This window comes from Wasmannia auropunctata, unplaced genomic scaffold, assembly GCF_000956235.1.
Source record: "Wasmannia auropunctata unplaced genomic scaffold, wasmannia.A_1.0 LD336064.1, whole genome shotgun sequence".
In the NCBI taxonomy this organism is placed as follows: domain Eukaryota; kingdom Metazoa; phylum Arthropoda; class Insecta; order Hymenoptera; family Formicidae; genus Wasmannia; species Wasmannia auropunctata.
In genome coordinates this window covers 1,024,136-1,034,934 of record NW_012026826.1, presented here as the reverse complement: position 1 = coordinate 1,034,934, position 10,799 = coordinate 1,024,136, and the positions used below count along the sequence as shown (strand labels likewise).

The following is a 10,799-nucleotide window of genomic DNA, read 5'->3' as shown; positions in this document are numbered from 1 at the left end:
GCGGGGACGACAAAATCGACGTGAAGAAGTGGATTCAAGAGTTCGAGGAACTGGTGGCGCTGTGTGAATGGTCCGACATCCAAAAGATGGCGTATGCAAAACGGCTCCTGCGTGGGTCAACAAAATTATTCATCAGATATGAAAAGTGCACGAAGACGTGGAAAAAATTGCGGAGAGCATTAACGGAAGAATTCACCGATATCATAGACAACCACGCTGTACATCAAGAATTATCGCGACAGAAGAAAACATCCGAGTCGTCAAGAATATCTATATAAGATACTCGAGATCGCAGCGCAGGCGGACGTCGACACTCAGTCGGTAATTCAATACGTTATCGAGGGTATTCAAGATGACGCTGTTAATAAGATATACTGTTAATAAGATAATACTGTACGGAGCGAAGACGGTACGAGAATTAAAGGAAAGATTTGCCCAATACGAAGCAATAGAAAAAAGAGGGAAAGTCGAAGACGAAGCAACCAAAGCAAGAGGACAACAAGAAGAAGACGATACAGGATGCAGGTTCTGTGGAGACAAAGCGATGCTTTAATTGCGGTAGCAAGGACCATATAAGTAAGACGTGACCGTCAAAAGACAAAGGTACCAAATGTTTCAAATGTAATCAGCATATCGCAAAGTTATGTACGGGAGTAAAAACACAGAAAGAAACCGCGTATGTAATTTCTGATAATCCGCGGTAAAAGCAGTTAAAAGAAATAGAGATTGCGAGTCAACATTTTGTCAGTGTTGTAGACCGGAAGTGATCTGAGCCTAATTAATCGGAATTGTTACAAAAAATTAGGCTGCCCAGAATTAAAAAACAAGATACGTTTTGATGGTGTAGGTGCGCTGAATAACAGTACTTGCAGCTCTTTCGCGGCAAACGTCTGCATTGACGGTGAGATGTATGAGATTGTGTTTCACGTTGTTGATAATCAAATAATGAAGTGCGCGATCCTGATCGGCGCTGACTTCTTGAATCAAGTCGAGTTGCATTCCGTAGGGGGACAAGTTACAATTTGTAAGATTATCACGCACACGCCCGAGGTATTTAAAATAGACGCGATAGAGAATGTTAAGCGACCCTATTTTTCGTACATTACGGAGAAAGATGCCCGTCAAAAAATAAAAAAAATTGCGCGTTATTATGAGCCTAAGGAGACGCGAGAAGTTGGAGTCAAGATGATACTAATTTTGAAAGACGACATTCCGATCTATCATAGATCGCGTAGGTTGTCTCAACCGGAGAAAGAAGAGGTAGATAGGCAGATAAAGACGTGGTTAAATGACGGTATTATCAGATCTTCAGTTTCAGAATATGCGAGTCCTATCGTGTTGGTGAAAAAGAAAAATGGCGATACAAAAATTTGCGTAGATTACAGAAAATTAAATGAAAAGGTTGTGAAAGATCGATACCCGTTGCTGCTGACTAAGGATCAACTAGATCGGTTACAAGACGCTAAATTTTCAGTGTATTAGATTTAAAAAATGAATTCTTCCATGTTGACGTAGCTAAGGAAAGTAGGAAATATACCTCCTTTATTATACCGAACAGTCAATACGAGTTCACACGAATGCCGTTCGGACTTTATAACTCTCCGGCAGTGTTCCAAAAATTTGTAAATGCCGTGTTCAAAGATTTAATAAACAAAGGAATTGTGCTGACTTATATGGACAATCTAATTATTATTCCTTCGCAAAATACTGAGCAAGCAATTAATGATTTAAGACGCGTATTGCAGGTATCAAGTCAAGTTGGCTTGCTTCTCAATTGGAATAAATATCGTTTCCTTCAGACGAAAATCGAATATTTGGGACACATTATAGAAAATGGCGATCGTGGCGATCGTGGTGCGAGGAGCAGCGCGGCAGCTTTATAAACTAGAGATCCGGGTTCAAATCCACCCAGAATAATATAACTCTGGAATTGATTTTAATCAATTCGGAAGCGATCGCCGCTTCTCGGAAGGCAATGGCAAACCACTGAGTATCTTTGCCAAGAAAACCTCTTCTTAAAAAATGGCCGTTCGGAACCGGCGTTAAAATGTAGGTCCCGTATATCTGCGTAAAAGTGTAAATAGCGCACATCGCAGAAATACGAGAAGAGGTCACTGCGCTCTGTCAAGAGTAGTAGGACTATTGATTGATCGATTGATAGAGAAAGGAACCGTGCGACCCTTCGAACATAAAATTAGTGCCGTTATGAAGTTCCCAGTCCCGAAATGTTCGCGAAATGCTCGCGATGTACAGAGTTTTCTGGGTTTTACCGGATTTTTTCGAAAGTTTATTTTTCGATATTCAATAATAGCTAAACCTTAACAAACCTCCTGAAAAACGACGCTGAATTTCGATTCGGAGAAGATAAGATGCATTCTTAAGTCTAAAGCACGCGTTGAACAATAAACCCATTTTAAGATTATATAGACAGGGTGCCGAAACAGAGCTTTACACTTCCAAGCTTGGCTACGGCGCGATTTTATTGCAAAAAGATCCCTTAGATAATACTTTTTATCCAATTTATTACGCAAGTGAAAAAACTACTTCCGCTGAAGAAAAATATACCAGATATGAGCTGGAAGTACTTGCAATTATTAAATCGCTAAGGAAATTTAGAGTCTATCTGTTGGGAATTCTCTTTAAAATTATTACTGACTGCAAGGCGTTTACCCTAACGATGAGAAAAAAGGATTTATGCGTACGTGTGGCTCGTTGGGCCCTCGCGTTAGAAGAATTTGACTATAAAATCCAACATAAGTCGGGAAAAAATATGACGCATGTAGATGCGTTAAGCAGAAACCCCCTTTCAGAGGTATTACTTATTAACGAAAGTTACGACAGCTTAATTGCTAGATTCAAGAAGGCTCAGAGAACCGATCAGGATTTGCAGAGGATTATTGAGTTAGTAGTGCATGATAAAACGAAGGATTATGTGGTTAAGAATAATTTGCTGTATCGAGACAAAAGTAGCGATTTATTATTAATAGTACCAAAAGCGTTACAAACCTCGATAGTTAGACAGGCGCATGAGCGAGGACATTTCGTGATTGATAAAACGGAAGCACTGCTACGTAATAAAGATTATTGGTTTAAAGGAAGGCGGTCAAAGATTGAAAAAGTAATAACAGGTTGTATTAATTGTATTTCGGCCGAACGAAAACAGGGTAAACAGGAAGGATTCCTAAATATAATTAATAAAGGTGATGTACATTTAGACACGTACCATATTGATCATCTGGGTTCGATGCCCAGTACAAAGAAAAGTTATCGCTATATTTTCATGGTAGTAGATGCGTTTAGCAAATTTGTATGGCTATATGCTACTAAATCGACCGATACCGCCGAGATGCTTGATCGCTTGCGGAAACAGTATGCTCTGTTTGGTAATCCGTGTAAAATTATTTCAGACCGCGGAACTGCGTTTACATCCGGTGTCTTTAAGGAATATTGTGACGAAGAGAAGATTCAGTATTTTCTCATATCTGCGGGAATCCCTTGATGTAACGGACAAGTAGAGAGAGTGAATCGTACGCTTATACCGTTTCTAACGAAATTATCGACACCGAAGCCAGAAGAATGGTTTAAATTCGTAACAATCGCGCAGAAGTATTTAAATGCTGTCCCGAGTCTAAGCACAAACTAACACCATTCCAATTAATGTTTGGTACCCATATACTCTTAAAAGAAGACCCACAAATACATGATCGAAAGCGAATGGACATGAATGTTCGAGGAGGAGCGCGATGATATCCGAAGCGAAAAGAAAAATTACCGAAGTTCAACAAGAAAATTTAAGAAACTTTAATAAAAAAAGAAAGAAAGCACGGATATATGAAGGAGATCTCGTCGCGATTAAGCGAACGCAGTTAGGTCTAGGGCTCAAATTTCGTAATAAATTTTTCGGTCCATACCGCATAATTAGAGCGATGCGAAACGATCGGTATATTGTCTCAAAGATAGGCGATCATGAGGGACCACAAGAAATTTTAACAGCAGTCGATTATATGAAGCCATGGTTATGCGATGACGAAAAGGACGAGGACACAGAGTACGATAAATAGAAATCAGAAAAACATACTCTAAGCGTCATACATGTTAAATAAGATTTATATAAGAAAATAGATTGTATTTTAATCTGTATTAGAATAGGCATTTAAGATCAAATGCTATGCAGAATGGCCGAGTGGGTAGGATGTGCAGTACTCTCGATGCGTTGTCCTACGTTGCTCTGCGTCTCTGAACTGCGCGCGTCGCGATAGGTAGCGGTCACCGCCCGATCTCGATCAGTAGCGATTTTCATTTGAAAAAAAGCGAGTTTGCGGTCGTCAAGGGCTCTCGGCGTGAGAGTCAGTTGTAAGCATAGTGTTAAGGCGAACGCGTCTTGCCACTTAGCCTATCTCTTAAAATATATATTTACATCCTTGTATTTCGATTACAATAATATTGGAAAGGTATTGTTACAGATAAAATATAAAGTTAATCACTCAATAATTTCACCTTTAAAAATTGACAAATTTAAATTTTTTCAATTTTTTAAAATTCGAAATTTTATTTTAAAAATCTATAAAAATTCCCAGGCATATCTATTGACGTCTGAAATATCGTTGAATTTTTTCATAATTTTTCGTGCATTAGAAGAGCAGAAAAAAATTATGATTAAAAATAATATTTTAGCTTGCCATTATCGTAATAGTAAGGGTAGAGGATTAAAACTTGGTGAAAGTTGGTTTTTTATAGAGGCCGAACGATCGATCTATGACAAGTCTAGTTTGGTATGGGGGTACATTTCATATGCATATCAAGCTATACACCCTTTATGAAAAAGAAAGAAAATTATTTATTTTATTTTCCAAAGCGAGACGATATTTTGTGTAGTTCAGTCTGTTAATATTGTAAGTTATCTTTTTCTAATATCGACGCCAAAGGATTTTATTCATTCTTTTCACAGGAACTTGCAAATTACAAGTTAGGATAAGTTTTCTAAATATCATTTATTTCTTGTTGTTGCAAGCTATATACCATATAGTTAAATTAGCATTTTTATACATACCTATTACCTAATATTTGGTTTATTTTTATAAAAATATTTGTGAATATTTGCTGTACGTTAACATGTCTTTAAAATTATTTACACTGATTTCATGGTGATTACACATGATTTCATCACAGATTTCATGGTGTTTACACACGATTTCTAGTGATTACATGGAAATTCAAAATAATTTCTGATTACATATGATTTCGTTATGATTTTTGGTGATTTTACATGATTTCATCTGACTTCATGTGAAATCTGATTGCAAAACAATTACATGGGGATTTCGTAATAATTTCATATGATTTCATAATGATTTCGGAGACACTGTCCCACGGTTACATCAGATGGTTACCCCCTTGCTATGGAATTTAGAATAATATTTATTAGAATAATATTATAATATAATTGACCAAAAAGAATGTCTATGTTAATATTTCTAATAATATTTTTTTACAGATTTTTCGTATTTTATAAAATATTTATAAATGATAACAAAAAATAAATGAAAATAATTGATTTACAAATTTGAGGTTAAGTTACACAAATTATGAGATATTATAATGCTATAAATTAAGAAAGAATATTATTGCAAGCTATGTATTTATCGACCAATATTTAATAATAAGGCTGAAGTGCCATAAGGCATATTTGCCGCGAATTACGTAAGTGCGTAACCAATCAGAAGCGATTTGCTTGGTGAGAAACGCGAAACAAAAATAGCAGATCGTTTCTGATTGGTGGTTACGCGATACGCGGTAAATATGTCTCATGGGACTTCAGCCTAAGTCTTGAATACTGGGATGCAATCATATGTTCTACTTACACCGCGTAGATTAGGTGGTCCAGTGCGACTCGTGCTATCAGGGACTTTCGCCGCTCGAGAGAGCCTCATATTACCGCGCAACCCGTCATTACATACACTTGGGTCTCCCCCACCGTTTCGAAGAGTACAATTCGTGCAGTGTGATTACGAAGTAAGAGGAGAGGAGACTCAAGTCCGCTAAGAAAAGTGTGCCAGTTTTATACGCCGAATTGAGAGGGAATCCGCTGACTCAATAACTTTAATTGGACGGACGCCATTTGCAATATTAACCTTATCTCATTTTATTTATTGTTTGTCGGGTTTATATGCTTTATACAAATTTTTGTCTGGTGTCTCCTGGTGTTTTATATCTTCGTGCAAATGAATATATGTATACAACGAGATTGCAGTAATGTCATGTTAGATTTGTTGATGCACTGCGAAAGGAAATAAAATACAACGGTATTACATACATTGACAGTACGTATATCTACATAATTAAAAAAATACTGCTGTATTTACTGAGGTTTAAAAAGGCTACTTCTTTTCCGAAGCATCTTTTTTTCTTTCTTTCTCCCACGTTCGTACACCCACGAATCCAACATGCATCTCTGCAATCTCATATATTCACACACACGAAGATATAAAACGAGAGACACCAGTAATAGAAAAAGTGAGATAATACTAATATTGCAAATGGTGTCCATCCAACTAAAGTTATTCCGGTCAGCGGATTCCCTCTCAATTCGGCGCACAAACCGGTCCTACTTTTTCAGCTCGCATGCTATCAAGTTGAGTCTCTTCTACTCTTACTTCGTGGGTGTGATACTCGCCATCCCGCGTGCAATCGGCGCATGCGACGCGTGTCCAAGGATCGTGACGGGTTTCCTGGCGTATCTAGCACGGGTTGGCGAATGCTCGTGGGAGGATCAAGGGTCCACCATAGTGGCTTTCTCACAAATGAAAGCGGAACTCGCGGCGCGACGTTAAGCCGGTTTTACATTAGTTGCAAGTCGATCGCAAGTTTGTTGCGACAGCTAATCTGAAGTTTATATTTTGAAATCAATGTTTCGGATTGCAACAAGCTTGCGATCAGCTTGCAACTATTGTAGAATCGCGGCTTTAATTTGTGCGACACTACGCTGTTTCCGACCACGTGTCGCGTGTGTGCCATTTCTGCACACTTTGAGCAATACCGCATAAGGGCAGAGTTCCGAATTTAGGTTCCGTTGATCACCGGTTTTATCATTTGAGGCGAAATCAAAACTCCCTGTCGCAGCGATTAAATTCGATTTTGATCCGCATACGCCGCGATCCTGGACGAGATATCGCATTTTTGCCGTGGCCACCTCGCCGCGCATAACAGTACTATCTTTAGTCTAGAGACAGTACACTAATCGTGGAAAAATATTTGTGCGTTCCGAAAGTGATCAAACAAAAAGTGTTGCAACTATTTTGTCCATGAGTGTACATAAAAATATTATTTTTTAAACTCTTTTTGTTATCTTTAAAGATATCTTTTATTATCCGACTGCAATTCGATTTTTAATATTTTAGTACTTTTGCGATACTGACATAAGCTGGTTGCGCTTTTCTGATAATCTAGGGATGCGTTTCGAATTGCGCATGAAGCGCATAAAGTGCTCAAAAAGTTCCGAATTAGCTATTGCACGCTTCAAAAGCGTTTCGAGAGCGCTACGAATTTCCAAGATTGTACTATCCGTACTAAATTCTTAGCACCCCTCCCAGCGCATAGACTGCTTTTTCTTCTATTTGAGGCAGTTGATGCGTTTCATGCATTGAAGCAGTCTATCCCTGGTAAAAATGGAAAGAGTTAGAGCTTCTTGAAGCATCAAAGAAGTGTAAACAAAGAGAATTTGCGCTTCTTAAACACTTCATTGACTTTCCATTAACGCTTCGCAATTTCGATTATCCATACACGCTTCCTGAACGCTTCATAAAGCATATATGAAACATTTCTGTTATGTTTCCTATACGTTTCCAATAATTTATTTTTATTAACGTTTCCCAAACGCTCCATAAAATGTGTACAAAGCACTTTGATATATTTTTCATAAGCTTTATTTATTGAAATTATGTCTACACTAAACACCTCACAAAAAGTGCATGGAGCATTTCAATACACTTCTCTCACACCTAATCAGCAAAATGCTAGCAGAATGTCGACAGACCGGCAGCAGATTTGATCAGAAAATGTTAGTAGCATGAATTCATCTAAAATCGCATTTTGCTTACATTCTGCAGTCGACAGAACCTGCTTACACAATTTGACGGCAGATTGGCAATAGAAATCGAGCAGATTGTGCTGACAGACTTTAACATCAGTTCGTTATTCGCAGTATTTGAGCATTTCTCTTTTAAGATTGCAATTAGTTCCTTCATTTTTGATATATTTTTATTGAATTGTTGTTTGCTTTCAGTTTTAAATTCATGAAATTCTTTACTTAAGGGCCCTTCCTAGTCAGCCACGAACTCCGCGTTGACGGTGACGACGTTATATCGCGGTAGAAATTAGAAGCTTCTTGTCGTATATTAGGCCCGTCCTATAATACGTCATATATCGGTGTTTTAAGTCATAAACCGTAATAATTCTACAGAATAATTGTATGCCGATATCGTAAGCAGTGTAAAATTGATCAATCACAGTCAAATATGAAGAGAATACTCGACAATTGAAGAAAATAACGGACTTACTCTGAAAAATGTTGATAACAAATTTTGTGTTGCGTGCCATTTCGTTATTATGTGCTTAATTGTGAAAATGTGACTTGTCTCGTATTTATCAAATGATAAAAATAAAAATGGATGAAATCGTAAAAATGGATGGAAACTATAGTTATTGTCGAATTTTATACGTAAAAGTATCTTTTCCGTTCCTTTCAACAGCTGTCAAATCGTAAGTTTTGCTTGAATAAGCTTCACTTTACGTACCTTTTACGACTATTTACTGACTTTTAGGGGGGAAAAGGATAGTTTCCATCCATTTTTACAAGTTTTCTAAAGCGATCCTATTTATTAATTTGATCCAAATCCTCTTTATTTAAATATGGCACGCAACAAACTTTATGTCATTTCTCGCTGTTTCTCGCTTCTGACGTCACGAATCCAATATGGCTGCGGTGACTAGAAAGGGCCCTTAACTTGTCTACTTTATACCACAACATATCTGCAACAGGACAAATAATTAAAAATAATTTATAATATAAAAATAAAAATTTGCTCGAAATTGAATTTTAATAATAATTTTGATTAAAATGTAACTTACTCAAAATAACATTTTCTTTATTTTTGGAAAGTGACGTTCGGTTAAAATTTTCAAAGATATCAGTGGAAGATGAAGTTCCAGCTGCATCGATTGAACCATGAAAAAAAATGTATACCAAGGTTATTTAAATATCATTGTATTTTATACTAACATAACACTATTAAAAAGTATACCGATATGAGAGTTTTCGCGATTTTCCTTATCAGTAATTATTGATTTTTGGTTATTGTGAAGAGTATTATCTTCGCTACTGGAATCTTCTTCTTCTTCTTCTTCTTCTTTTTATTATGGCGCCTGCTCTCAGTTGAGAGTTAAGTCGGCCAGCGCTACTGGAATCGTCTTGTTCATCCTCATGAGTTTCATTTTCTTCAAACACTTTTATCGAATATGGATGTCCCTTCAAAGCTGGAATAACAAGATTGCTACGTATTGTAGGTTTGTTTTTCCCATAGATGTAGTCCGAATCCGTGGAATCCGTAGATGTAGTTGTACTCTTCTTGTGAACAGTTAGGAAAAAATTGATAAATTTACCTTTTATTGAGAGTGGACATAAACATAACAACATAAAAATAAAATTTGTTAAGTAATATTAATAATTTATGGCTAATGTAATTATTATACTACGAACATTGTAGCATTCAAACATGATTACTCAAAGTGGGTATTTGAATGAAAATATTGAAAAAATAAGCGAAATATTCACATGAAAGCTTCGTACCATATTAATACTATCTTTTTGCCATTTCTTTTTATATATCTGTTTAATAAATATATAATATTAATAAATTATAAAAAGAATTTAAAAAATCTACATTCAAAATAACACAAAAAATGTAGTTTAAAACAAAATTAGACCTATTAATAAGCCATTTTTTAAAAACTTATTTTTAAATGTAAAAAGTAAATATTTGTTATCTGTTTCTAAATTATATATTTATTAATAAATTCTTATATCTGTATATTATAAATTTATTTATAAATACATAATATACATTTAACATATTTAAATGTATAAACGTTTATGAATATTTAAAAAAATATGTGTTATTACTTATTGTTTAATTTCCGTTTTTCATAATAAAAATTATATTTTTTCTCTAAAAATGCTATACTTATACATTTTGAGTAAAATCAAATCTAATCAAATATTATCTAATATGCATATATTATATTATGCATTCCCTAATATTATTACTTACTGGTTTTATTGTGAACGGTTGTGGATTATTTGAGGCATGAGACTCAATTCCAACATTTGCAAATTCATGTAATTTATACGTCAATGGAGAATGAGAAATTGTTTGAGATCGTTTGGGAGCACTTTCTGTATAATAATAAACATGACACTAATGATGTAATAAAAAATGTACAACATATATGATAACTTTTACGTAATTTATATGTGCACAGTAATTTAACATTTTTTCAACTGCTTTTATAGAGTTGTGAAATATTTTTGTTAATATTTTAGTATATTTAGTAATATATATGTATATATATGTATATATTTGGTAATATATATATATATATATATAGCTGACCTTGAGAGCTTTCCAAAACACTATAATCAAATGTTTCTTCATTGAATACTTTTCGAGTTATAAAGCTCCAAAATTGCAACTTTGGAGCTTTATAACTCAAAAAGTATTCATTGAAGAAACATTTGATTATAG

At 35.4% G+C, this 10,799-nt stretch overlaps 1 protein-coding gene across 3 annotated transcripts in view; it reads right to left on the bottom strand.

Moving 5' to 3' along the window:
- The window catches only part of LOC105450270, a 27,351-nt gene that overhangs the window by 12,093 nt on the left and 4,459 nt on the right, over window positions 1-10,799 (bottom strand). The window contains exons 1-2 of one of the 3 annotated variants that reach the window (XR_974444.1): window positions 8,556-8,594; window positions 8,306-8,404 (exon numbers count right to left, since the gene is read on the bottom strand). The exons of the other annotated variants lie outside the window; for them this stretch is intronic. The gene's annotated coding sequence lies outside the window, so the exon portion shown is untranslated. Of the gene's footprint in view, window positions 1-8,305; window positions 8,405-8,555; window positions 8,595-10,799 lie in introns of those variants that run through there. 3 annotated transcript variants of the gene reach the window in all.